At 44.2% G+C, this 24,603-nt stretch overlaps 1 protein-coding gene across 7 annotated transcripts in view; it reads right to left on the bottom strand.

Moving 5' to 3' along the window:
• Positions 1-24,603, bottom strand: part of GRM7 (glutamate metabotropic receptor 7) — a 263,150-nt gene that overhangs the window by 232,547 nt on the left and 6,000 nt on the right. The window contains exon 1 of one of the 7 annotated variants that reach the window (XM_084530368.1): positions 11,472-11,590. The exons of the other annotated variants lie outside the window; for them this stretch is intronic. The gene's annotated coding sequence lies outside the window, so the exon portion shown is untranslated. Of the gene's footprint in view, positions 1-11,471; positions 11,591-24,603 lie in introns of those variants that run through there. 7 annotated transcript variants of the gene reach the window in all.

Below are 24,603 nucleotides of genomic sequence, written 5' to 3' on the forward strand. Positions count from 1 at the left end.
GCATCTTAGAAGAGCTGCTTCAGGTCTTAAAGGTTTAATCTTCAGACCCGTAAGAAAGGCAATGCCACTTCCCCTCCTCCTTGCTTCAGGAGCTGGATTCCTTGAGAATAAAAGCCTGCACTCTGAGCTGCACAGGCATTATCCTGGGCTCGGCAGGGAAAGAGCTGGGCTTTGGAAGCAACGCAGTAACTTATTTCCACTGCTACTGTTGCAACAGATCTTCCTGTTATTAATTTAAACCAACTGGAGTAATTACGTGCTGAAATCTGCAAACTTTCCCCTCAAAAATTAAATACTTGCACAAAGGCACATTAGAATCTCCGAGTCTGATAGCACAGATGACAAAGCACAGTTACAGCTAGGAAACGCAGAGGCTTATGCTCCATAACCCAAATAGATGGCAGGGTGAGTCACACATACCAACTCCGAGAGCCTGCGGTATATCCATATTAAATAAGTTCACTGCTGAGCTAAGCACTGATCTGGGGCTCGTTTGAGAGCAGTGCATTTGAGGCAGTTAAAGTTTGCAGCAAGTTACACTAATTAGATAATACATTACAATGGAGTTAATATTTCACTCCTGACACCGTCTTCAGGTATCAGCAGCCGCATTCCCTCACCGCAGAACACCACTCACCGTTACAGAGGGCAGCTTGATGCCACAGAAACCAGAAGTGTAAGCGAGGCACAAAGCACGAAGAGCTGCATTAGGAGGAGACAGACTGTTTCTTGGAATTCTCTCCCCCCTCATCTTGCTAATGACATTTAATTGGACAGGCAGATGAGATGATAATGTATTTAATAAACAATTAGGAACACCAAGGACCTCCGCAGCCTTATGTCCAGCATCTCTTCCTAGGTAGCTACAGCAACATATACCAAGAACAGCTGACGGCTCTTTTAAGACACAGCCCAGCTGTGAGGGTTTTTTTTTTTAATTATTAAAAAACAATAATAATTTAAAAAAAATAGAGTCTTCAAGATCCCTGCGTACAGGACTCAGGAGAATGAACAACTGCATAATAAAAATGAATCCAGACATGAACTGCCCACACAAGGTAAAGAAAGCCTCTCAATGACCGGGGAGAAGCCTAACTTGCAGCAGTACTTGAAGAATACTTTTACAGACACAAGTTAACTTAGATGTAATCATGGTATTTTTCTGCACTACCAGTGTCCCACTCGGGTGTACCTCTACAGGTAAGAGCAGCAGCTCAGCAAGCCACAATGGGAACAAACCAGCGAGCCTTAGCTGAGCATTCACATCTCCCAGCACAACAAGACCACAGAGCCACCCGCCCCAGGTCAGGAAACAAGAAGGAAACCTTTAGAGGTACCAAGGTGGCACAGCCACATCACAAAGCAACAGGCTTTTGAACGTGGATGCTGACAAGAACATGAGGAAAGCACAAAACAATTGCAGCCTAATGATTTAGTTAAACTGACAGAGAACTTGGCATATTTGGAAGGCACCGAAGTAGTCAGCAGTTTCATTAAGTTTGTGTTACGTGTAGGAATATTGAGTATTGAGCACCAGGTCAGACTGCTCGTTATCCTAATGGGGATGCCGCTCACCAGGAGCTCTCTGTCGCCTGCCTGACTGCCACAGAGGCTCTAATAGACTGCTGGAGCTACAGGGATGAGGAAGAGACACAGACTGCACAAGCTCAAAGTTGTTACAAGATGATTATAGGAAATCAAATGTTGCTGCAAAGCAAGATTTTATCGCAATATCAGCATGAAGTCCAGCAAACCTCAGCTTGTCCCCTTGGTGATCCACTTGAGGCAGGGACCCTTCACACCCCCCAGGCTGGGCAGCTCCAGACCCAGGCAGCCAGCTCAGTCCTCAGCCAGCTGAGCTCGGTGTGACTTTCTGCAGGGTATCTGAATGGCTAAGTACACAAAAGCAGCTGAAATCAAATTATTATCCACTTGGATTTCTGCCAAACTCCAGATTAAGTTGCCAAATTACTTTCCATTAACTTTTATTTTTCCCACAGCCATTCAGTTTTCCACTATAGCTTAGCCCTCTGCCAGTAAGCAGTTTAATTGCCAGCTCTTCCTTCTCTTGCAGCTATCTCGGGGTGGTCTGGTGGCCTGCAATCCCATTTGTCCTCTGCATGTTGGCAGACTGTCACGTGTAATACAGGAACACTGACTAATGCCAACGGGCTTGATGCAACGTCCACCTAAGTCTAAAAATAACTTTCATCAACTTGCACAGTCTGGAAGGAAAAGCCATAGGACCATGCTATAGAAGCACTACGTATGTATATGCATACATACATAGAGCCTATAAAACAAACCCTTTCCCAACAAGGTCAGCCCAGCAGTGGAAGACGCTGCATCCTTGGAGGTTTCCAAGGCTGGATAAAGCTCTGCACAACCTGGCCTGGCCCAGATCCCTGCTGGGGGCAGGAGGCTGGACTGGGACCTCCAACCCACTGGCATTACTCTGGGATGAGTTACTCCTGCGTGCAGCTCCACTCTCCTTCGTTGCTTCCCCAAATGCATACCACATTCAGCAAGCATCAGCACATGTTCTATCTGATGCAATGTCCAGTTGGGTAAACTTTAACACTCTAAACTGAGATTTAATAACAGTCTAATTGAAAGCAAGAGCAAAGACAGAAGGAGAGTGATGAGAAATGCTAGAGGTTTCCAGCCTGGCCACTGAGGAAATTTAAGTGGCCTGGTGTCAAAGCATCACTGTTTCCACAAGCCAGGAGCTGTCAGCTGACGGATGAGGCTGCACACACATCTATATCTTGCAGGCAGATGTGGGACTGGGTGAAGAAATATTGCAATGCTTGGTGTGACGCTCTCACTTAAAGTCACTGGCTTTCTGAATGTTTTACTTCAGGAGATTTGTCCCACTGGAACCATTTCAGTTATTTAGCCTGGAAAAACTGTCTTTCAGTCATTCAGCTGGGACTGATTAATTATGCTTCTTCTAGGGAAACTTCCAAGAAATAACACTAACATCTGATTTTCCTGCTCTGGCTAGGGTGACCTACCCCCTGTTGGCACTTGTGCTGCAGCTACAAGCTGCCCCCATAAGAAAAAGGAGGGCAGCACAAATATCACTGCAATAATATCACTGCAGAAAGGGAAGTCCTGCTGCTGGGCACTGCAGAAGCATGGCAACAAATGGAGGTTTGGCCACACCATTTTGGTCCCATTAGTCAGCTTTTTTTTTTTTTTTCCCCCTTGGGAGACATCTCAATCACAGCATTAATAGCTCATTTCCAACATATGAAAAGGGCTACTGAAAAATCACATTTCTATTAACAAATCTTCATTTGCCTGTGAATTTCTGCTTGGCCCTTTCCTGCCTTGTGTTTATCCCCACAGAGGCTCGCATGGCAGGGGAGCTGCCGACCGACATGGCATTCAGATAATACTTGTGAAGCTATAAATACAACTTCGAAATATCCTCTTTGATAACATCAGGCCAGATTTCATAACTTATTTACTCTGAATAGCAGCTAGTTCCACAAATAATCCCACTGACTGCAGAAGGATTACTTCCACCATAACCAATGCAGCTGATGGGCAGCAGTGCTTTAGGTTGGGCACTAACGTGCAGTTTCCCCAGCCCACCAAAGGTTTCTCACAGCTTCTCGGGTGAATTTCCTACCCAAGTTTGATCAGTTTAGGATAAAAAAACTCACCAAGGCCTTTGGGACTGAGAGAGGGTTTAAGGTGTGCAGAGGAGGCAGCCAGCACTGGCTGCGCTGATCCACAGCCCCAGTGCTGAGCCCAGCTCTAAGCAAGGCACCTGCTGCAACCCCTCCTGGCACAGCAGAGCCAGGGACACAGCCCCAAAAATCAACTCAGAAGTCACGTATGCTGGTTTCATAATCCTGGTGATCTGCTATTCAGACCTCATCCCCAAACAGCACGCTCATAACCCAGAAGAGGTCCCCTGGTGTAGCACCAGAGCAAGCCAAAAATTTCCAATCCAATAAAAATCTAACATTGAAACATACACTAACCCAGATTCTGATACTCAGGAGCTCTCTACATTGCTACATTTGCTTTGATTTCATTTACAGCGTGCTGTGCTCCTGCCCAAAATAACAGCTCATCTCCCCTTGCTGGCTGCAGAGGACATGTGCCTGGCAAGGATTTCAGGTCAGGTACGGTGGGGCCCTTCATGTAATGAGAGGATTAATCCTTACTGCGAATACCAGGACTGCTCTTCCTAAACTTATCTCATGGACTCAGCAGTTCAAACTGCAGGAATGACTCCGGGGAGAGCAAGAGCACTCGCACAGACACACACCCTCAATAAGGGACCTGCTGCCAAACACAACCAGAGCTCCTCCAGGAGAGGAGCACCACTGCTCTCTGCACCACCACTGCCTGTGATTGCGTTGACAATTTCTCCTCTTTGATGTTGCTTTTCTTGTAAAAAGGGCAGAAGGTGGAGTTTTTTGTTTTCTGTGCTTAAGAAAGACTCATTAAAATGTGCTTGGGGATGTAGTTTTTTTTTTATTTTCCCAAGTATTTTTCATTATTCTTCAGATTAATTTACTTGAAGGATCACCAGGGGACCAAGCCACATGTACGTTTTATGCTATATCATTTGTTTTTCAACCATAAGCAAGATTTTAAACAAAAGAGTGATTTATATTGTGCTGAGACATGTTAATAGATGCAGCAGGCAAGGGTTGGATCCCAAGTCAATGACGGATCTTCCTCCAGCCAAAGCCTGCACCAATTACTCTTTCAGATGCAGAGGCATGATTAAATTCTTTCATCAGGAAAGCAGCCTGGGACTCATCTCCTCCACACCACGGAGCAGATCAGAGGTAAGTTGTGAAGAGCAGTGCATTCCCTGACTTCAGACGCTGGGGCATGGCTGGTGGCTGCAGTCCACATGTGCTGGAGATCAGAGCACCCGTGTGTGTCTGCAAGCACCAGCACCGTCGTGGCAGGAGGAGGGATTGCAGGAACCAAAGCACCGGAGCAGCAGCTGCACAGAGATTGCTTCCTCCAGCCCGTGTTTGTTTCTGCTAGCTGAGATGGCCTTTCAGGGTATTTTGTATAAATAAGCATTGCATTAAGGACATCACTGACCTATATACACCATCATAATGGAGTTGTCTTGGGAAGCTCCCAGGGTTTTGCTAACTGCCCAAGCACAGCAGAGAACAGCACGGGCTCAGGCTGCATGCAAGGCGCTGTGTCTCAGGGAGCAGGCACGCTGCCTGCTCACAGCACAGGGCTTGCAGGGTTGGGGGCTGATTTGCAAATACTCACGTGTAGGTGTTGGGTTTTTTGTTGTTTTTTAATCTTTTGGTCCCTTCTAGTGTTATTTCAATCTTGACTTGCACAGCCAATATAAGACACTTTACATATAAACTGCCTGCAGGGATGACACCATCAATCCACCACTCTATTCACAAAACGTATTATTTGTTTCAATTTAAGAGAGATCATTGCTGGATTATACAGTTGCTGATGAGGATTTATATTTACATTTACAGCAAGCAAAATACATGTCCCATTTTTTTTTTTTTAAGTCATCTACACAAATGTGAGAGGAAACAAAAAAATCAGTGCGTATACACTCATGAATGCCTGCAGATCATGTTCTGAGACTTATCTTCCCTTCAGACAATATTGCAAATTAGTCAGCATCTGTACAACATCAGTCGCAGGAGCTCGATCATAGGAAAGAATTAAAGGATATTACTAAGGCAGTTCTTAATCTTATGTGGCTGTGAAACTGAATACTCATATGTTAGTTTAAATGAGATGTAAAAGGCATCCAGTTGTGTTTGTGACATTGCATCTGACAGCAGAAATCTGCACCTCTGCCGTATTAAACAAGGGTATTAATTTCCAGAAATGGATTCACCATACTAAGTGTCAGAGATCAAGAAAAACAGGACTGTAAAGATTAAGGGCAGAAGAAACTGAGTTCTAGGAGATATTACACATATCTAGTCCGACCTGTTGAGCAGCATAAAGCTTGTAAAGCAGCAGATTTCACCAATAAGTCCTTTGACATAAATCTCATCGGATGCGGAAAAAAACAGAGATGCATCACAGAACTGGCTGAACTCTGCTTTCCCGTGTAGCTTGAGAAAGAAGATAGCTTAGCTGTGATTTTCTGCATCACCCGCAGCCCATAAAAGTTACAGCTTCTCAGAGAAGAAAGGTTGCCTCCGTGGGAAATAACTAACAGGAGCTGAGTGCTAAGTCTTGCCTTGGAAAAAATAAAGCAAAATTCTTCTCCAGGACAGTGGCAGGAAAAGCGATGAAGCATCTGAATTGTCCTCCATGACCAGACTGTGTTCCTCAGAGGGTTGGCATGGTCATGCCAGGAGCTCCTGCCCACCCAGACCCACCAAAACCAGCAGCACCATGCCCCACAGCCAACGTGAACAATTCCCATTGATCCCCAGAAGCCCCAACATAAGAGCTGAAAAGGTTATTCAGGTGCAATGCAGAAAAAGCCCTAACATGCCAGATATTATTGCAGCAGAGCAGTGATCTGTCCACCAACCTCCCTGCTCTGGTCTGGGTGTACCCACACCTCAGACAGTGCCACGTGGGAGCAGATTCCTTTTATTTCCCTGTAGTATCCCCTCCAGCCCCTCCACCAGCATGACCGATCAGTGAATACAACACTTGGTGCAGAGCTCTTGGTAGAGATGAAAGATGCTTTCTCACTTCAAACTTAGTCAAATCAGTACAAATACTGGCCTCTCATTAAAGGTCTTAGATAAGCGATATGCATTCACATGCCCTCCTTTTATTCAGATTTGTCTAGTATTTTCCACCATATTTTCTCTTCCAGTTATCTCTAGCTACAGGACGAGTGCTACAATTCACACACTGAGCAAAACACCACACAGCTGAACTCAAGAGAACGGGCACTTGTAACAAAAAATGCAGTTCTGCTATTCAAGCAGTATCAGAAGCTGCTACTCATATGTTGTTCTTACACGAGGTGACCAGATCACAAATCAAAACCCTGCAGAGGAGTCTGACATTTAGTGGTTTCACTGGCATTTGTGTCAGACTGAAGGGGCTGACCCAAACTCATGGACTTCAGTCTATATAAACACAAGCCTGGACTCAATTCATCAAGCAGCTACCCCCTCCTGTCTGATTAAAAGATTGCTTCGAACAGAGGCAGCAACACAGATCCATACTGAGGAACACGTGGCCTCTTTCTAAGCCTGATTTACCCTAGGCAGCTTTGGTGCAGAACAACAGTAAGGTACTAACACAAAATAAAGAGCACAATAGGCAGATACAGTCAAATCCAAGCCAAGGAGCCCAAACCCTTTCTTTTAATGGTTTGTTCTGACATCTGGAGCAGCATCTCAGGGCCAGAACACGGCTGCTGTCTACTGAACATTATAGCTGTGTTTTCCTGATAACACATGGTACTGAATTATTAGTGAATTAATAACAAGAGTGAGCATGTGTTTTTGTTTGTTTTTACATATTTGTTGTAGCTATTTAATCAGAGTTACATTCATCTTAGAAACTACTTTCACTTAGATGCATGTACATGTGTAATCAAGGAACTGCAAAAACTGGCACTGCAGGACACAAGAGCACATCTCTTTGGTAGATGGCCCATTCAGCTACGAGCACAGATCTGTTTACATGGGCTGCACAAGGGCTTACAATCAACTCAGACTGGCACAAAGTTATTCAAAGATGAGTCAGAGAGAAAAACAGTGCCCAATAGATTAAATCAGCCATTGTGGAGCCCAATCTGTTCAAAACCCATTGACACAACTGTCTGAGAAGGCTGCCAAAGCAGCAGATGTTGCTAAAGCTTCCCCGACACAGCAGCTGGATGGCACACTGGCTGTTTCACCAAAGAGCAGCAGGAAGAAGAGCAGCACCACAGCGCTGAGGCAAAGCCCAGCTCCTGTGCCACTTCCTACTGAAAAATAGTACTTGAACCAAACTGCTGACCAGGAACTACCTCTCCAAGCACCATCTTCTACACTGCAGGTGGATGTGATTAAAAAAATAAAAAAGCAGCAGTGCCCCTGATCCAAAGCACAGCTGTTCATTACCAGATCTCCAAGCACTTGGGGTGGGTGGGGAAATCCAGTCACCATTTTCCCCATTTCACAGTTAAAAAAACCAACTACGCTCAAGAACAAATAAAGGAGCTTTGTCTGACATATCCTACTTTTCTCATGATACTGGTTAGTAGGAAGGGAACAGACTGTGGTGATAAGTTGTGTCACAATGAGGAACACCACAGAGACACCACTACTCAGACGTACCACGGGCTGTAGGGCACGGCACAGCTGCACCAGGGCACCCCACAGCACCCAGATACTGCAGTGAGCACAAAGTGGGAAGTCCAGCAACCTGGGACTGGTGCCCAAGCTTGCTTCAGGGAAATCACAATTTCTGATTTGTGTATCTGTGAAAACAGATTAAATTGTGCTTAGTAATTTTCAAAAGCAATTGGAGAAATGACCCAGAAATTGGTTGGAAAACATTACGTATATTCATCATTGCTTCTTCTACTGCACATGGAGAAAAAAGTCACCATAAAAAGATTAATGTCTACCTCTTTTTCTCCTTCACCTCTTAATGCGAATTTCTTTCACATTTCAAGACATTAGTACTGTTTTGCAAAGTTAAAGAAATAAACACATCAGCAATTCTCCTGCTGTAATCTGTAAGACAGTAAAAAGATCTAGGACTTGCCCACACCGCAAAAATTAATTCAGATACTAATTCTGGGAATTCAGAACTGAAATCACCTCAATTCAGCCTCATAATAAGGCTGAAGGAGGCTTAATACACTTCCCGTGTGCATTAAACTGAACCAAAGTGCAGTAAGCTCGAAAGGAGGCACCAAGATGGGACACTCGCCCCAGAACCTGTGCCTGGTTTCCTTTATTCCTGCTCTCACCACAAGGAGCAAACATGGGGTCGGGTCCCAGCCCCACTAGCATGGGACATCTGCACATCAAGGGGAGACGTGCCTGCAGACAGGTAGCAGCAGCTTTGTGGAGAAGGACGTTTCACCTGGAAGTCTACAGGAGTTTTTAAAAAAAAAATAAGAAGAAACTCAGCCAGGACACCAAGTTAATCCAAACAAAACCAGCAGAGAAGTAGGATATCCAACTCATTTCACTTCAACAGTTCTTCACTTGATTATGTTTCTAGACAGAAAGACCCAGTAGGAGCTGATCTAATACGAACAGCATTTACGATAATTTATGTTAACTGAGATCTAATGGTAATTTTAGACTTGTGAAGTTAGCTCTGAAACCTGAGAGATTCACAAAATCTTACAGTGGAGGCTATCTGTACACAGAGAGGACTGCCTTCTTGGGACACCAGGGAAGCCTGGAGTCTCTAGAAAACATTTAGCTCCTCTTCAAAGTGAATAAACAGAGATCCCTAAGAGACAGTGCTTTAGTAAGCTCGCCTTATTGAAATGGACTGCTGGGGAGAAAGGTTGGAAAGAAAGGAAAAAAAAATGGCAGAAGTCTGGCTATGGGATGTGGATAGCAAGCACGGGCAGCAGGGCTGGAGAAGGAGCCCTTGTATCTGAGCACAGGGACAGGGGAGGGATAAGAGATGCAGATCGGAGCGGGGTGAGCTCAGACAGGCATCCCAATGTGGGACCAGCAGGACACAGTCCCACATTGGCAGGAAGAGTTTCTGAAGCCATTTGCTCCTTATTTTCCCTTCCTGCATGCAGAAATCACCTTGATCCTGTGCATTATGTAACGACAAGCCTTCTCCACCAGCCTCTGACACGGGTGGTTATTTAAGACACTTTTAAGTATATTCCTTTGATTTGTATGTTAGTATTCACTAGGCAGAAAAAACAGGCCAAAAATAGGATTTGCTCTAATGCAGTCTCATCTTCTTGTTTATTTCTTATTGTTTCCTCCCTGTGTAACTATGTAGGTCAAACAGATCAAATTAATTTCAATGCCTCTGCCTGAACACCGCTAACATGTAGGTTAAACAGCATTGATGCGGGCTCTCTGAGCGGAAATACGGCAGCGTTAGCTCCCTGAGCTGGAATAAGTTTGACCCATTTATTAAACTTCAGTTTCGCAGCCAACATTTCCTAATCTGCTTATGCATACCTGATCTTGTCAGAACTCCCCGTGCTAACCCCAAGCCTCCTGCTCCCCGGGCAGGCAGCGCGCAGCAGCAGAGCTGCGAGGCACAAGGAGATGCTGCCGCATGCTGATGTGACCTCTGTGGCCACAGCTGTTATGGGCCAACCTAGGAACGTGCCCTTCACTGTGGTACTGATTTGCAACGAGATTTGGATAATTTACTCCTAAAGGCAATGTATCTGCAAGTATTTCATTAAAGCTGCCCAGGCAAAAGCATCACTGGCAGGGACGCCCAGCAGCTGGGGCCTGCTGCATCTGCTGGCTGCCTCTGAACAGCAGCACCATCCTCAGGAGGCAGCACAGGCACAGCCCAGGTGTTGTCCCTGCACTCATCACCTCTGTGTGCCCCCAAAGCACTCAGCAGGTTTCGCACCAGTCCCCTCCTCACCAGGGCCATGCCCTCCACCCACTGCCAGACCCACGCACTGCTCCCCTCAGGGCAGGCTGCAAAGCTATCACCTTCACACACAGCTCAATCCTGCTTTTCTCAATGAGCACAGATTTATCTGAATTATGGTGTCATTTGCAGAAAACAAAGATATTATTATGAGATGCAGTTTTGGAGCAGAAAGGCCTTTTGTGGTTGAGTGAGAACTCATGACCTGATCGGACTCCTCATTCAATGGCCTCCTTGTAGGCAAAACCTCCAAGCATCATTTTTGATCAACTGTAATTTCAAGTCATTTTAGCTTATTTATGGATGACTGCAAAGACACTTGAGCTAACAAAATAATTCATGTTTGTTTGCACAGACAAAGCCAAATTTAATAACACAGCCTTTTTTAAAATAAATAAAGTTATGCAGTACAAAAAGTACACTCAAAGCCATTCTTTCTAGAAAGATCATAGCACAAACTCCAAAGTGCTGCTTTTCTCCCTCTCAAGCGAGAGCCTTCCCTGAGATATACTTGATCACCTCATGCTCCCATAAAAAAAGACCCAGCACATCCACTTCCGCTGCAAGCCAGGAGGTTTCTCCTGGGAGTGTAGACCCATTAAAGCCAAAGCTCCCACTCAATTCCTCAGCCCCCAAACAAGCCCCCAAGAAGTTACAAAACAGCTCACAAAAAGACAAATAAATGCTGTTACAAAGTCCAAGCCTCCTCTCCTGTTCTGGGCCCCACAACACACACAGCTGCAGGCTGGTGGGGGCACACGGCACCAGGCAGGAGATGCTGGGCAGAACTGGGGGCTCACACACAAGGGAGGGGTTTCATTCGGGAACTTTGAGCCTCTTGCTTTAAGAGCACAAAAACACCTCTGGAGAGGAAAACTAAAGACCCTTTTCCCCAAGATTAGACCCTTTTCCCCAAGATTAGCTCATACCTGCTTGAATTATCAGTCCTCTGCTGCTAACCACATCCTTTCTCCATGCTGCTTTTTCTGCAGGTGTCCTTCTGCCACCATCCCTCCCCACACAGCCACCCCCCTCCCATTTCTTACCCTCCTCATTCCCTCCCTATTGAGCCCATCTGTGTCCCCTTTGCCTTAATTCACCTCCATTTACCACCTGCCTCAGCCCTGCTCCCACCTGGCACATGCAGTATTGCTGGTTTTGACATGATTTCTTTCTTTTCCTTTTCCAAAAGGAATGGCATTACCTTTTTCCTCTCTTGATATTTTGACCCCTATCCATTTTATGCCTGGTTTTAACAGTAAGCAGCAGCAGGTGCTTAAGCTCCATCCTTTTACCCGCTATTAATATTTATTACCCGGTTTGCTGTCAGCACTTTCACCTGCCTGGCAAAACGAAATCTTGACACGCTGGGAAAACAAATGCGAGTTGTCACAACCCCGCGTTCCTCCACAGGGAGGGCTTTGGCCCGAGAGATGCCAGGAGCACGTGAAGGGTGCCAAGGGAAGCCACGCGTGACTATCGAGCCCTGGACACAAGGAAGAAGGAGAACTCATATCCCAGGGGAGATGGGTCCCTTCTCCCCATGGGCCACACGGGGAAGGATGATTTTGTAGCTTACATTATCCAAGTTCACTGCACGGCTCTCACAGATTGTCTTAAACGATCAGAGGCAATTCACTTAATCTGTTATGCCTCTCAGTTCTCCATCTGCAAGAGGGAGATAATACATCTCTCCTCCAAAGCCTTTGTTTTTTCTGCTTAGACGGTAAATTCTTTAGAGCGGGGACTGTCTCATTGTACATTTAAACAAAGCCTTGAAGAATGGTTTAGGTTAGGGTCTTTCAAGTCTCTGATAAACCCCCAACAACCCCACCCACAGAAAACCGAATGAACTGGCACCACACCAGAATTCTGCCTCTGCCTGTCAGGAGTAAACAGCATCCAGATGCTTTGCTTACCTTCCCTACGGCTCTCAAAATTGCTGTAGGAATTATTTTTGTGTTTTCTTTTGACTAGATAAAAAACAAACGATGGCAATGTTGAAAGCATATATATATATATATATATATATATATGAATCTTCTACGTTTTATGTGTTCTGAATTTAATTTTGCCCCAAAACGCTCTTGGGGGAATCACATAGTTATTTTAATAGTCCTAATTTTAAATCCATTTAAATGTATTTATGCACCTTTAGACCCAACTCATTCAGGCATTTACACCACGGTAATGAATTGTATGACAGCAATGTATACACAGAAAGAAATCCTTTCCTTTTGTAGAGCATGCATGAGCACTGATTTATATATTCAATAGTTAAGTTCATTGGCATGCATAGAGTCAAGGGATCTTTGTTAATCTAGGACATTTGATGGTGAATGTTTGAGAAGATGCACATTGAGAAAGTCTTTCCTATTTTCATGTCAGGAAATTAGAAATATTATAATGAATTTCAATTTTTCACATCTTTCATCAAAGCCTTTGAAAAAGGTCAGTATTTAAACACGTTATTTTAAAATGCCTGCTGCAATTTGCCTTTCCGTGGTAATTACAATGAAGGATCCCATAGCATAACACCAAAACAATCCTGCGGGACTCCTCTGAGTCCTGATTGTCAACAAATTTCAGCATCTGAAGGAAAAAAAATATGATGCATTTCATAGGCATAATGAGTATGATGGTCACAGTAAACATTATATAAAGTACTTACATTTCATGCTTTCTCTGAACTGGGAGCTCCCTAAAGCCTGGGGTTGCCTAAATATGCTGATATATAAATATTTATTTATGTATATGTTTTCAAACTGGTCTTCTACATATTTTAAGACAAAACTATTTCAAAACTATTTGTTAAATTTGACCCAAATTTTGAAAAGGTTCCACCTTGCCGCCACCTTTGCATTTTTATTTATTTTGCTGTGGTAACTCCCAGCTGTAAGAGCTCACTCAGATCCCCAAGCCTTTAATCTCCTTATTACTTATTCAGATTCTGTCCCAGCCCCAAGAAATCAGGAGCTGTTGTCATCCCAGGGACGTATGAATAATACTGACTTCACGCAGAACAGCAGTCAGCATCCCTTCTCCAGAGAAGTGCTTTCTCTGGCTCCCTGACGCCCCAGATGAGCTGCAAAAAAAAAACTCTTTTTGAATCATCTCTTCCCATGCCCCTATTGAAGGACTTCATCCCTGCCAGGGTGTCCTTAGCAGCCTCTGAGAGTTTGCAAGAGGGTTTCTTTGGGTTACGGGGAAATAATAGTGCCTGCAAAATTACCTTCCAGATACTCCAACTGCAGTTGGGTTTCATCCTCACTTATCACAGTTGCAAAAAAACCTTGCTATCTGGTTCATATAAAGTAACATAACTGCACTTCCAGTGATTGTAACTAAATGCAGTTAACCTTAAAAAGTCACTTTTACAAACAGACTGAATTTATCTGGATTTAAATTCTAGTTCTTGTACAAAGACTTAAGAACAGGTTCCTCCCCATTATTCAATTTAACAATAATAATAAAAACCTCCATGACAACTATAACAAAAAGACTCTGATAAAGCCTGAAACCTTTTTGATAATGAAACATACAATTTCCCTGTTTGAAGCATCATTCCCCAGAGAACATTTAAAAAAAAAAAAAAGACATAGAAGAACTGTCGTTTTAAAGCTGCTAATGTAAAGAACTGCGTACATGAACAGTCCGTGTAAAAAATAGACTTTCAGAAAAGCTAGAGAAAAAATAGTGGGTGGGAGAGACGAGACAACTTAAATGCAGTGTCTCATTAGGACAATTACAGGAGTCAATAAAAACTGGCAAAATTGAAAAAGATTCAGTAGGCTGCTCAGTTCAATTTCCATTTAATTCACAGACAGATAGGTCAACTACAGCCAGTAGTCATCTCGTTTGGTTCCCGTGGTGCGGAGGACACTGCAGTACTGGTAACCACCTCTTTTCTCTTGGCATCCAAGCATACCTTTTGTCGGATCGTGACAGCTATTCACCATCTCATTGCTTTTTAAAATAAGTCTATAATCACACATCTATATTGTAGTTCTAACAACATTAATTAAGAGCAGATAAACTGTCATATAAGAAACAGTAACGTGAATTAATTAAGGTTAGTCCTACCCTGACTCAATTCAGTTCTAAGTCTTCCAAGTTTTTTCATCAATACCTTTTCATTATAATGCCAGAGAGGAATTAATGCACTGAGAGGATGTCAACTATTTGAAGAGGATCAAGCACTTGGGATGCCAAAATAACCATCAGAAGCACTAGATTAATACATTAAGTACGAGTGAGATAGTCAAAAAGTGCGAGAGCATCAATGCGGTAGGTCACACGGCTGCACTGCTGAGAGCACTGGAGGGAATCATGGGAATTAGACTCATGAGTTCAATTCAATACACCACATGATTATAATTTTTTACCATGTAAGACTTAAGTCAAGTTTCAATAGCTTTTTGTACTAGTGAGCACTTTTAAATTGGAGAGCATGAGACCTCTATGTTTTTAACATGCCTCCCTTCACTTGTCAAAGCACCAGAATCACCTGAATCAATGTTCAACAATTGTTTATAAATATATATATGTATTTTCAATCATAGGCGCTTTCCTGTACTTGAAAATCTTGAGAAATGTCTTACACATCTAACAGCATGTAATCTTACCGCAGTTGGCATTGTATTTGCATGACTTTACAGCGATCCTAGCTCCAGTAGCCATGGACTCCTGGGAGAGTCTCAGCTTTCATTAAAATAATTGTGTCAAAACTCCACGTTGGTTTTGGGCCTTTCAGGAAGGCTCAAGTTTGCAAGATTCATTAGGAAAAAAAAAAAAAAAAAAAAATCAGATGTTTCTCATGTCTTTTCTGACTTTTTTTACAAACATTGCTAGTTCCCAAGGTCCAAAGAGCATGATCACATCTTAAATAAAGCATATGACCACGTGTCTCCTTTTCTCTGTTAGCTCTATTTATTGCATTTTCTAGTGCACTGCTCCTGTCCCGCCAGGACCTCAGAGCTGCTCTTGGTTATTGCTCATTACCAGCAAAGCTGTGATCACGACTCCCCAGAATCGTGTCCTTGTCAACAAAGTGTGAATTTAAAAACTCATTTGGAAATACATAATGATAAAGTATGAAGTGGGAAGAAAAAAAAAAAAATTAACCTGAGAACTTCATTTCAACAGAGAGGTAAGGCTGAAAACAATACTTAAATACATTTGTCTCCTCTTAGGATCCATCCCACCAATAACCAAAATCCACGGCTCTATTTTCATAGTGCCTGGTGCTTGGCAGCTCCAGCTGATGTCTCAGCGGGTGTTCCCCGAGCTCCAGCAACACCCACCAGCATTTCTGCAGCTGCAGGTTTGACTTCTGGCACTTCAGGGATCAGGTTCCTTACACAGAAGTTAAAGATGTCATTGATTCCCTTTGTACTGCCAACAAATGGACAGTAATCCTCAGGCAGGCTTGGGTTAAGAACCCAGCTGTGTCCATCCCTACCACCTTTCTTCCAGGCCCACACCTGCTGCAGGCACACGCCTTGGCCAGGGCAGCAGTCAGATGTCATCACCAGACTTTTCATCTACCACTACAGTCTTTCCGTCTACCACTATGCTGAGGTTGTCAACAATACCAGCACATCCATCTGACCAAAAGCAATACTGGAGTTAATACTTAATTACTTAATTAATACACACGAATGTATTTCCATTATTCTCCAGATCCACTAGGATTCCCAAGCAAAGAAGCATAAAGTTTAAAAATTAGCAATCCTGGCAGTCAGAGATTAATCTGTGCTAGAAGTGGACAGGATTTCCTTCTGCATGAGACTACTACTGGCAGGGCTCCCTCCCTTTCCTCAAAGAAAATGTTGAGTTGGTTATTTATGGGTAGGTTTTGTGTTCGTCTCTGAAAGACAATGAGCAAAGTCCTAAGGTAATGGCAATCCCTATAATTCTGCTGACAAGCTCATTCTAGCTGAAAAGTCAGTGCTGTTTATGCATTGTCATTATGATAATTTTTATACTTTTGGTATTATGCTAGCAGCTAGAAGCCCCAGATGAGGTCAAAATCTCATAGGACAGCTTTCCCAACACATGCACTTAAGATAGTGCTCATGCTGCATGCAAACTCTGTTAAGCTACCCCCTGATTTCTATGCCAGTGTATATTTTATAGGTCAAAGATAAACAAACAACACCTTGGAAATATTTTTCTTAAGTCACTGATGCCTCCAATTAAGATGAGCAGTATGCTTTTACAACACAGGTGAAGAGTTCTGTGGGTTTTGCATCTCTCAACAGGTCCAGGTTTAACCATACCTATTACGCTTTGCCAGCTGTTAAAACAAAGAGATTATGATTGCACCACGTTGTGAACACTGGGAGGGAGGGAGGGCAGAAAAAAACACCTGGAGAGCAAAACTTTTTTTCTTCTTCCTTTTACTTGCTGTTCTGACAATAATCTTGCCAAGCCTGAAGACTCCCAAGAGCTTCTCTGCACCAAGCACAATGTCCCTCGGAGCCAGCCCCAGCTCACCAGCCAGTGGGGCTCAGGGTCGCTGCTGGCAGCACTGCGGGGGGTGCCTGGGCCAGGCCAGTCCCTGGGGGCAAGCAGGGGCCCTGGAGGCTGTATGGCTCCTTGGGAAGGCTTATAGGATTGCAAGCAAGTCAGGGTGCAGGAGCAGATAAAAATCACATCTCCATCTTCCCTGGGCTTACAGCAAATAAGCTCATCTGCTAGTCTCAGAAGCCAGGTCATGTACTACGTTTTGAATTCAGATGTTATCTAGGCCCAACAGATTTCATATGAAGCACGTTTCCACAGCATAAATAGCCCTACAGAGCAGCCAAGTCTCCACGGTCGATTCCCCCATCACCTCCTGGAGCAGCAGCACCTGGCCTTGCAGCAGTGAGCCCAACCGAACAAGGAGAAGCTGAAGCCGGGAGAGTTCTTTGCCTGAATTAGGAATAAAAATACATTTGATGTGGGGAGACATAACAGAGCAGCAGCTTTGTTCCCACCTGCAGCTCACTGTGCTGGCTGAGCTCACAGCCCTCTGTCCCGAGCACAGCTCAAGGCCATTAGGACCAATTCCCAGCTGTCTGAGTGCTATGTACCTTCAAGTCCATTTTCTCCCTGGCTTCTATTTTTAAAATTGCTACAGCTTATAAGAGTATTTTGTTCTGTGCCGTGACAGGCTGTCATTTGGTCTGAACACGTCCCTTCCCTGTGCTAAGAATCCCTCAGTAACTGTGCAGACACGTTCCCTACGGGCCGCTCTTAGAAGGCGCGCTGTAGGCCCCATGTCGCCTCCTGCCCCGGTGTCATGGGGTAACACGGGCCGAGAGGGAACGCTCACAGTACAGGAGGGACAAAGCACCCCTACAACACCTACTGGCCAAAGCCAACACGGATTTAGCCATCCCAAAGCCAAACAAAGGACAGCCCTCCAAACACAGGCCACAGAAAACGTTACACAAAGAGCTGGTGTGCTAAGAGAGCTGGCTATAAACATGGGGCCTAGCTCGCCGTAACTTCAATTTTCACTGTCTAAATGCTGCGAAAGGCTGCCAACAAGTTACAAATGATGTCTCGTGAAGCTTTACAGTAACAGTCAATGTGGTGATTTGGTTTTCCAGCATGGGCTGGGATAATATGAAAAGGGGAGGCATTGGACGCGTGCGTTATTTCCACCTCCCACCGGCACGGCCCCAGCCTCAGCATTTTTAATTTGTCTTCATGGAGCACGTTAAAGCAAAGTCTCCGTCAACAAAGATGACAAAAAGATTCATGAGCAGCAGAAACACGATTCGATTGAGAAAGATTGTGTTTCCTCCTAGCTGTGTGTTTAAACTAAACCTCATTATTTTGTTATTTTTAATATGCGCTGTATTTATTATAATTTAAGTGACGAGATTTAGCACGCTGTACAAAAACAGTGGGAAAGACAAAGTGAACAGTTTGCTCGTTTTGCTAGTTCAATGATACCTTTATAATGGCATAAGAAAAAACTTCCTTTTATAAACCCAATAGCATCTTATCTAAAATTCACCCTGGAGATTAAGATCAGCTGTCAGACCAATTTTCCAGACTGCTTAGGAGCTGAGAGAGGAACAGTGGAGGGAGGGAAGAGGTAGAAACACACGTTTATTGCTTTAAAAAAAAATAATTTGAAAAACTAGCAAAAGGAAAAACAAAGCAATATGTATAAATAAAACATTGCATTAAAATGTATGTAATGATTTGCTGCATGGAGGTTCCACAAATCAGCTGGTTTGCCCCATGGAACAGCTAATATTTTTGATAAATTGTTACTACTTTTTTCATAGTTTAAAGCCTGAATGATATAACCTAGCTGACTTGCTGCTGCAGTATTTACTTGCTTACTACCATGCAAACACGTCCTATTACCCTTAAGAGTCCCAAATCTGCTTCCAAACCAAGCTGCCATGCAATGGCCAAGGGCCCTGCTCTAATTCCCCATGTGACATTTCCACCGTGCCTGATAAGAGTTTTGAGCAGGGCTCAACTGCTGAGTTGTGATAATCAGGGAAGAGTCGCTGCATGCTTAAATATAAAGCACAGGGTGACAGCACAGCACAGATGAACGCCCAGAAACAAATACGGGGTTTATTTCACAAGCATGCACTTACCATAAACCTAGCAATAGAATGCCCATTTTAATAAACAATTATTATCTCACTAACAGATGGATTTCTTAAGAGAACAGTAGATGTTTTGCTCATCTCAAGCAGGACATTGTATAGAAGGGTTATCAGCCTCATTCCTCTGTGCTTTTGTGCTTAGAGGTGTTTATTTCCTTCTGAAATTTTCCTTCTGAAATAAGATCCTTTCTGAGAAAATAAGCATGGGGTTTGGAGGCTTTTTAATAACAATTGGATTCTCTAGAAAAATGCATTTATCACAGGTGGGAAAAGCTGTTTTTTGAAATTTGTCATTGCTTCATGGATTTAATGCCCTGCAGCTTACTGTGGCACAACCCCCTGAAAACAGAAAGGCACATTGCCATGGGCTTCCTCCCTCCACATGCTGGGCGTGCTGAGCTCTGCAGCATCCCTGGACATGCAGCGCAGCGTGGAGGGAGTCAGGGCCTTTCTCCATTTCCACTCGTCTCATTTAGCTAACAAAGTGAGAACAAGCTGTAACTCCCTGAGGGCTGATGCCATCGTGGCTGTTGGAGGCAGATGGAAAATTAATTTTTTGTCAGCCTCAAGAATGCCACGCAGCACACAGATCTCTTTACCTGTGATGCTAACACTACTCTACAGGAAATATCTTCAAGTACAGGAACAGGTGTGGAGCTCCCATTGCTGAGGAATCAAAACATGGAAATATCCTTTCCTTATTTTGAAAAGCCTTCACTATAACAATGGCACACACACCTTAAAAAGACAATTCCTTTACTTCACTAATAGTGTGGTATCTTCTATGCTTCTATGTTGCTTTCAGAGAGAAAAAAAAAAAAAAAAAAACAAAACAAGACAAACAAGTCATTCAATTATTTTTTATTGTCAGTATCATTTCTATGCATTCAAATACCAGAGCAAAATTACCTTGTGTAAAAAAATAAACACTTCTCTATTAGTTCTGGATTTTATTTACATAAAAATTACAACTTTCAGACAATTTTGAGTTGACAGTTTCCCTTTAGCTTTTATTTATTCCTAACATGTTTATTGTGCAGAGATACTTAGAAACCACCACATGCATTGCTCTCCCAGAATGAAGCTCCATGCTTACAGTGAAAAGGGGATTTGCTACAAAACTTGTATCCTAGTCAAGCTTTCTTTGGCAACAGCAGAACTTTTAATACTAACTTGGCTGTGTTTATGTCAAGATGTCTAAAAATAAGTTTGTCTTCGAAAAGAAAGCAAAGAGAAAGCCTTTCACAAAAATAATGCATCATAAACTTACAACAAAAGTAAATGTGTAAATCTTAACAGCATGTTGGTAGCTCAGCCAGCCGTGGTGGTGATCGCCACATGTGCAAATGGGGCCCCCATGGTGGCTGTGCTGCAGCTGGTTCAGCAGGGCTCATCGCTGGTGCACGACTGGCGCCTCCGCATCCCACAATTTGCATTTCACCCGTGATCTTGTATTGAGGAGCTCATTCGTTGTTGTTGCTGGAGATACAAAACTGCTGCAGTTTTGAAGGCCTGAATTCTCCTTTCTCGTGGAAGAAAATTTCCTGTTGTCCCCCTCCCCCTTTTTTTGTATAAAACATGCCAATAGCTAGAGATGAAAATTCTGCAGAGATGTGAACTCCTCCAGTGTCGCCAAGTGCTGCACTATATTTACAAAGGAACTGCACTCAGCTTGTACTGTGTGCAAAAATACCATGCATATAATTATGAGGCTGAATTTAATGACATTGAAACAAATCTCCATTCTGATGAATGCATAATTACTGTTATTAAAATATTTATGAAATAATAAATTTATTAGAAAACCTTCTCCATATGAGCTTGCAGAATATTACTCTACACAAGTCTAAAATGGCAGCAGAGAAAACAAATTTGCAAGGCACTGAACCCAAGCATTCCCATCCCAGATGGTGTAGGCATGAAAGTTTCCTGAGGTTCCTCTTCAGAGCTTGATGATCCTGAATAGAGACAATTGGAAATTTATTATTTGCTTCGTTTGCAAATTTGTCAGCTCTTTAAACAAAGGCTATTGTGGAAGCATAGCTCTTGTGGAGTTTTTGTTTAGTTGTTTTGTTGTTGTTGCACAAGCAGTCTAGACTGGAATGCATCACTGAAATGACACAGAGCTGAAGAGAGCCACCAGTACTCATCCAGACCTTGGACATTTAGGCTAAATCTAAAGCCTGAGTGAGACAGAGGTAGAGTTTCCCAGGTCCCAGCTGAGTATATGTTAATCCCGTGGATAAATCTCTCATTAAAGTGGTCAGAGTCTGCTTTTTGCTACCTAACTCCAAGCAGAAGAGCAAGCAGAAATCCTGCTTTAGGAAGGGACCTATTGCATCTTACGTTGCACTTAAGCCTCATACCCTGCTGTGAAAGTACAGTCAAAACAAAGCCAGGAAACTTTCAAAAGAAGATAAAAGCTGCCTATTAAGAAAAAAAAAAAAAAAAAAAAAATCCATGGAGGCTGTAGAATCGTCCTCACTATGTGTTTGTAGAAGGTGAGCCAGGCACCTGCTAGGACCAGCTGATCCAGCCCAGCAGTGACTTTGGGGCACTGCCAGCACGACAGCCAGTGGCAGGAGGGGAAGTGACAGCCCGTGCCCCAGGAAAACAGGAGAAGGGCACAGGAGGGGCTGGAGCAGGGAGCGAGGGGACAACTGAGCACCCATGGCTCACACCTGACTTCTGTGGGGCCCACATGAACTCCTATAGCTAAATGCACATATGGACATGGTGCAGCTCTTACCCAGTGCAAAGGGGCTGACACCTCTCCATGTACAAGGTGGGCAAAATCCAGCCAGCAAGGTGTGAGCAGTACAGACTACCAAATTCTCATGTTCCTAGCCCAGATTTAATAAGGAATTCCATCCCCCATCCCCATTTCAATTTTCTTGGGCCTTACAAAATTTCCTAATATCCCTGATGAGGACAAAAACACCTGGTTTCTAGTGAGTGGCTTTGATATTATGGATTGGTCTCTGCTTATTTTTGTTTTAGGAGGTCTCCTGGAACCAGGACAAAGGGAAGCTTAAAGCTGTCCAAGGGGATCGGATGGATCCCTGCCCAGCTGCCACCCCACTGACATCAGCCAGTCCTGGGTGGACTTCTCAAAGAAAGCACTGGAAATTTGTGGTAAGACAAGTACGTGCCTGCATCCACTGCAATCTTCAGATTTATAGTCCCACTTATTTATTGGCACTCTTCTAAGAAAGGTTAGGATTAGGGCCTTCATGTAAGATAGTAATAAATGCCTGCTATAAAAATCACATGCAGGGATGTATAGTCACTTTTACACCATCGCTTCTCCACCTGAATTTCAGTTTATGAGCAAAGGGGATGACTTTTCCAGCTAACCCTGGAAAGCCTCTGTAACAGCACTACAATCAACTTCTTTGTGCTCCCAGTGACAAGCAGTGTTTAAAGCTGGAGCCTCCTCGCCTTCAGCCCCACAGCACAGAGAGCGGAGCTGCGGGGCTGGGAGTGCTCTGCACACTGACCACAGGCATCCCGGGCAGCTCCGTGTGCTAAACCCTGCCAGCAGGGACAGAGATGTGAAATCTCTTACAAAGGAAGCAGAGATGTGGGTTTGTACCAAGCCATCTGAGGAGAACCTGGATCACAGTCATTTTTCAGCACGTATCTACAGCTTAAGGCTTTGGCTTTGTCAGCAGTTGTTATACCCACAAGCAAAAAGGCAAGAGCAGTTGTAAAACAGTAAAAGCAAGATCTAAGGGCATATCTACAGCAAGCAGTGGAGCAAAGGGACCACACCAGAGCCAGGTCCAGATTATCTTGCCTTTGAACTGGAAGCAGTAAAGCAGCTCCAGCAAGGCTGGGGGAAGACCTGAGGCTTCTGCTGCTGGGAAGAGAGGGAGAGCTGCCCTTGCAGAGCATCCTCCTTCCAGGTCACCATCTCACTCTGCACCAGCTGCACACAAACCAACCCCTCAGGGCTTCCCCCCTTTCCATCATGGGTTCTGCTCATCCATTGCTCCCTGTCCAGCAGGAACAGCCAGGCCTGAGCACAACCTGTTGCCTGCATTGCTGAACGTCTTTGAGGTGGCTCTGTGTTACTAGAACTCATCTTTCTCCATTAAATCACCCATCCATGATTCTTCTGAGCCTCACACCATAATAACGTGAGACAAGCAGAACCAGAAAGCTGAGCAGCCAGGTGACACGGCTGTCTGCACACTGACAGCAGCGCTCAATGGAAGCCCAGGTGTGCTCCATCCCACCCTCACCTACCATGACCTGGCACATGTGCTGGCTCCCCCCTTCCCACCCCAGCATCATTCCTGAGCAAGATATTGAAATACAGGTCACTTGTGTTTACAGAATATAAAAAAATATATAGATAGATATCTATAAGTATATAAAAGGACATGTATCAACATATATAAGTGGATATACGAACCCCTACATACACAAGCATGTTCACATACATTAAAGCAGAGCCATCATCAAAATGAACTTAAAAAGTCTAACAACTTTTAACACTACTCTAGCTGTCCTCTCCACCTCCCCAGGTCAGGCTCTCCTTTACACAAAGAGGGAGCTATTTGATGTGCTCTGCGTGTGAGAAGACGGAGCCTGTGCAGCGCGGGCACTCAGAGGCAGGTCTCCCATGCCTGCTTCCTCCTCCCACTCGGATCAGAGGCCAGGTAGTCTGAGTGCTGCACATCTTCACACAAGCAGAAAGGCAATCTCTAATTAGGAGCACTTCACGGGGGTTTGGGAACGCTTGCCAAGTTCCTTTAAAAATACTCCAAAGTGCAGCACTGGCCTGTATTACCACAGCAGCTGAAGAAGAAGAGGATATACACCCTGCAACACTCACATCCATTCAGCATGCTAATGCCTCTCACGAACATCCCAAATGACACAGCAAAAGCATCACTTACCTCAGTACAAATCAAACAACATCAGAGGAAAGTTGGGCAATGCTGCTCGAACTGGAGTTGGTCTGGAGATGTAGGAGCAGCTGCCAGGTGGTGTTACTGGAAGCACCCGACCCAGCAGAGTAGTGCCCATCACCTGCACCCCGCTGCCAGCTGTGCTCAGGGTGCAACACCCTGTGCCCCAACACCAGATTCAAGTGTGTGCCACACCTCTAGGTGGTTTTGTCACTCACCCAAGGCAGTGCATGGGAGTTCCACCAGCCCAAGTGACTGTGGCCCTGGCCACGGCAGGGCTACCACGCTTTAGTGACCCATGATGGGACCACGCTTTGCTCTCAGCTCTGCTAGTGGTGAATCAGAACAGCTCTGCTGCCCCCAGCAGAAGGGGTTTAGGACCTTGAGAATCATCGGTAGCAAGGAAGGCCATGAGAAATACTTGTTTTTCTTCAGAATTCTCTCTGCCTGGATGCCCACTCCACCACACTAATGACCCGACTATATTGGATACCATGCTCTCAAACAGCCTTAAT

This window comes from Aythya ferina, assembly GCF_964211825.1.
Source record: "Aythya ferina genome assembly, chromosome: 10".
Classification (NCBI taxonomy): domain Eukaryota; kingdom Metazoa; phylum Chordata; class Aves; order Anseriformes; family Anatidae; genus Aythya; species Aythya ferina.